We start from the raw sequence: 4,441 nt of genomic DNA, 5'->3' as shown, positions 1-4,441 counted from the left end.
AAGAACAAACCCATCGAGAGGTTTTCAACGTTAGAGAGAGAGAGAGAGAGAGAGAGAGAGAGAGCAACGGTGGAGGGAGAAGAAGTAGAATAAGGAAGGAAGAGGGAATTAGGATTAGAACTTGAATTGAAGACCTTATTTGGTAATTCATGCTTTCCTATACTTAAATCTATGATTTTATTGTTCAATTTCATACTTGGCATATTGCTAGCTCTGAATTGAAGCCATGAGAGAGGGTTTTTGAGATTGGAATTGGGTTTAATTTCAGAAAATTCGTGGTATATTATGAATATGCATAACTGTGTTGAACCAAGTTGAAACTGTCCTGTTTTTGACGAATTTATTCAAGGTACCTAAAAATCTTATAAATTCTTGAAAAAAATCCTGAAGGTTCATCTGTGAGTCTATTGCATTGTGTTAAATTAAATTTTCAGAAAATAACTCGAAGTGTTTTGGCCTACAAAATTCGTGGACTGAACTGGTGTCTGATTCGCGTCTGTGCAGACAGCACAGATACGTGTTGGAAAAACGGGCATAACTTTTAGCTCGGGTATCGGTTTTACGCACGGTTTCTTGATTCCGAAACTAGACTCGTATATCTTTCTGAATATGTATGGGTTATGCCGTGACTCTTTCTAGATTATAGCAGTTTTTTAATTAAAGTTCAGGTTTTGGTAATTCTGAAATTCTGGGCAGCTTTTGGAGCTGTGTTCTTCATCAATTTTGTCATAGTTAAATGTACTTATTGACTATGGGTTCTCATGAGTCTTAAACATTGATCAATTGGTGATGTTTTGGTGTTAGAATTATTGGAAAAGATTGAGTATGTGATTTTTAATGAGCATTCGATCGCAGACTGTTCTACTGGAACTGTGATTTCTGTTTTGGATTTGTAATTTCAGTTGAGCATATCTTAGTCATTCGGAGTCCAATTTGGGCAAATTTTATATCTAGATTGATGTGCTAGAAGTCTTCTTGCTAGTGGTGGTAGTCTTGTAGTATTCTTTTGAACCTATAGAAAAGTATGGCCAAAATACAATAGATTGTTTGGCTGAATTTTGGTATTTTCAACACAGAATTGCTGAAAGTGTAGGAAACACGTGCTACATGCTGAAACTGTTTTTGGAACATGCTGGAACTGTTTTGGAAGTTGAAAAATATGAAGTATAGGTGCTGTAATTGTGTATTGGTAGCTGGAGTTATTGTATTGCTGTAAACATATTTTAAAGAACAGCGATAGGAGTTTATAATTGCAGAAAATAAGAGTTGGACACCGAATTTGACTAAATTAGACGTTGTATTGTATTGTTGAACTGAGGCAGGATATTGTTAATGCATTTGTTAAAGCCTTAAAAGTATTTCTATACTAAAATGTTTGGCTTGTGGATAGGTGACGAGTCGGTAAATCAAGGAGCACCGAAACCATAGTTGTACTTTCTTTTGGAGTACGAGGTGAGTGTTTGATTCACAGATGTTGTTCTATACTGAATGGAACTTGATTGTTGGCTTAGTGCCCGGTGATTGGCTTTATGCCAAAAGGCTTTTATGCCTTAAGTTATTAGCTGTGTGCCCGGTGATTGGCTTTATGCCTTAAACTATTGGTTGTGTGCCTGGTGATTGGCTTAATGCCAAAAGGCTTATGCCTTAAATTATTGGCTGCTTGTCTGGTGTTACTTTTTATTTCTCGATAAACTGTTACAAGTTGAGAATATCTTTTAGCCGTACCTTTGAATATGGAATTGCATCCATGTCTCATAAACACTCCTGGATTCCATTTTGGAATCCAGTTTTGTAGGTGTTGTAGATATCCACTGCTGATCGTTGTGGGGTTGTACGCTCGCTTAGGGTAGCATGTCGGGAAGGCTGGACTAGTATGGCGAAATTTTTTGTAAATAGAGATGTAGTGCAGCCTATGTTTATATTTGGTTCATTGTATAATTTAATGCTTTCTTAAGACTTCCGCTGTGTTTGTAAGAACGTTTAAGTTTTGCATTATCAATAAAATGGTTGTTGGTTAATTTAGTTGCTAGAACTTGAGTTATAGGAATGGGATGGTGGTTGATGTTGCACCCTCACGTCGGTTTGGGCTCATTTGAGTGCTGGCCCGGGGTGGGATGTGACAACCCTGACTATCATCGGACTGATCCATAATATCTACATACCAAGAAAAATAAAGGGCTGTAGTTAAAATAATCAAATAGAAACATATAAAATGGATACCTATACCCAAGTGATGATTGGGTTTAACCATGAGCAATCACAAGAATCTTTGAGAACTAACGAATTTATGATATTTACCAAATGCTTAAAAACACTTCATCAAGCCTCTAAATTGACAGTGTGAGTATTTTTAAAAATTGAAATTACAACAGGATAAGAGACGTGCACATCCACTCAAAGTGTAAAAAGTGATAGCCAAATGTATTAGACGCATACCTCTCTCTTTCCTCCCTTGACTAATTGACCTAATCCAATTGGTCTCAAATTGAAGTTCCAAGAGAGTTGGAGAATCAGTTCTCTTTCACAAGACATGGATAGGGAGAGAGATGGGTGACCGATTAACTGTCTTCCCTTTCTTCTACTCAATTTTATAATCAAATGTTAGTCTATTTTACTTAACTTATTTGGTGGAGTTATTTTCTAAGCATATCAATGTCCTAGTGGGTTATTATATGCATGAAAATCAAAAACCAGTTGTACCCTCCATGGTCCAACCATAGGACTATAAAAAAAACTCCCTATATGTTTGTTAGGATTGTACCAGGTTGTCTAAGGGGAAAATAACTGAATAAACAACCATAGTTTGAATTCTAACTTGAAAGGCATGAGCATATTCTGATACTAGCATCCAGAAACAATCAATTAGTTTAATTATCTCACAAACTAAGATGATATGTATTACGTAGAGCTAATTTCCATAATAAATTGGAGTCATATGGTTGAGAGAAGCAGAGACGAAGCCAAGACTTTGGTATCGGTTGGTGGATTTTGACAAAAAAAAAAAGTATTCCTAGTGGTACGAACATGATATTCTGAAGTTCCATGCTCATTTTTTTAAGTGGGAAAAATATATTAGAATGCAGAACTAAATTTACACATGAAAAATTGAACAAATATTGTCCAGTCTGAAGAAATATAGGAAAATTACAAATGAATTGTACTATTACATATCAACTTGACATATTTATATTGGTCTCTTCCTAATTTTAATTCAGTATCCTCTTATTTGGCCACCCCCACCTTATGCATGGCTTTGTCCCTGGAGAGAAGCATTGAGAAGCATTTTATCGAACACGTGGTTCGCAGTGAAACTACGAAATCAAAATTTTCATTCAACTATGAATAACATTGATGTGATGAAGGCATAAAAAAAAATTACACAATCAAGGTTGCACCAATTCCTTATCTATGGAAAAAGCCTTAGTTTTTCCCTAAAGAAAAACCTAATGTATTAACCCATGTAAAGATTCAATTAAAAGGAACAAGATGGAATGAACCCGCGGTTGCTCCCCTATCATTATGTGTCTGGTGAGAAATCACCGTTACCAGGCCCGAAGAGAAAGGGAGAGAGACTTACTGTCACGCTAGCGAGGACGTCGGAGTGAGTGGTCGCCCGAGTGTGGTCGTTGAACCAGAACGAGCAGTGGGAGGGATAGAGAGACATAGACGATAGTCTTGCAGAATCACGACGGATTGAGATGTGGGAGGATGGTGGAGGAAATCGTCGGAGTGAGGTCTTCGAAGGGTAGTCAGTGGGAGGGAGAGAGAGCCAGAGAGGAGATATGGAGAGCGAGAGAGTGTCAGGGTGGGAGAGCCACCTTTTACCTGTTAAGCCATTATTTCATTTTGATAATTGACCTAATAAATGAGTAGTCCGGATTATTCACTTTTAAATTCAATGATTTAAAATTATGGTGTGTACGGTACATCCCCTAATAAGGGATGTGTGCCATAAGACTACCCATGTTTTAAAGGTTTAAGTTGTTGTCCCTTGTGAAAAATGAAAACAATCTAGCGAAATTGGAGTGAAAACATCTACATTGAAATAAAATCAACAGAAATTCTATATTGAATAAAATTGCTACTATATGTTTTCATTAATCTTGGTTTGTGAAGTCTTTTAATGATTCAATAATCTTTAAATCTTGATTAATATAATGCACTAAACAAAATTATCATACATTCTCGATAAATCATGATTAATTTTGACTTGTAAAGTATTTTCACACAAGCCATATTTTCATGATTCAATAATCTCTATTAATCTTGGTTTGTGAAGTATTTTGACACAAGCCAAGATTAATCGAGAACGTATAACCATTTTGCTTAACAACTGCGGGATAAATAATGTATAGAAAAAACAAATATGTGAACCTTCATCATATTTTGATTTACTCAAAATCTAAGGTTTTTTTTTTTTTTAGAATTAGAGAAAATCTGG

At 35.9% G+C, this 4,441-nt stretch overlaps 1 long non-coding RNA gene across 1 annotated transcript; it reads left to right on the top strand.

Moving 5' to 3' along the window:
• LOC131320587 (uncharacterized) lies at positions 1–2,018 on the top strand. Its single transcript, XR_009198306.1, has 3 exons — positions 1–142; positions 1,391–1,452; positions 1,788–2,018. It is a non-coding gene; the product is annotated as an uncharacterized LOC131320587 (long non-coding RNA).
• Positions 2,019–4,441: the final 2,423 nt, after the last annotated feature.

The sequence above is a fragment of the Rhododendron vialii genome, chromosome 3a (genome assembly GCF_030253575.1).
Source record: "Rhododendron vialii isolate Sample 1 chromosome 3a, ASM3025357v1".
Classification (NCBI taxonomy): domain Eukaryota; kingdom Viridiplantae; phylum Streptophyta; class Magnoliopsida; order Ericales; family Ericaceae; genus Rhododendron; species Rhododendron vialii.
This window is presented reverse-complemented; position numbering and strand designations above follow the sequence as displayed.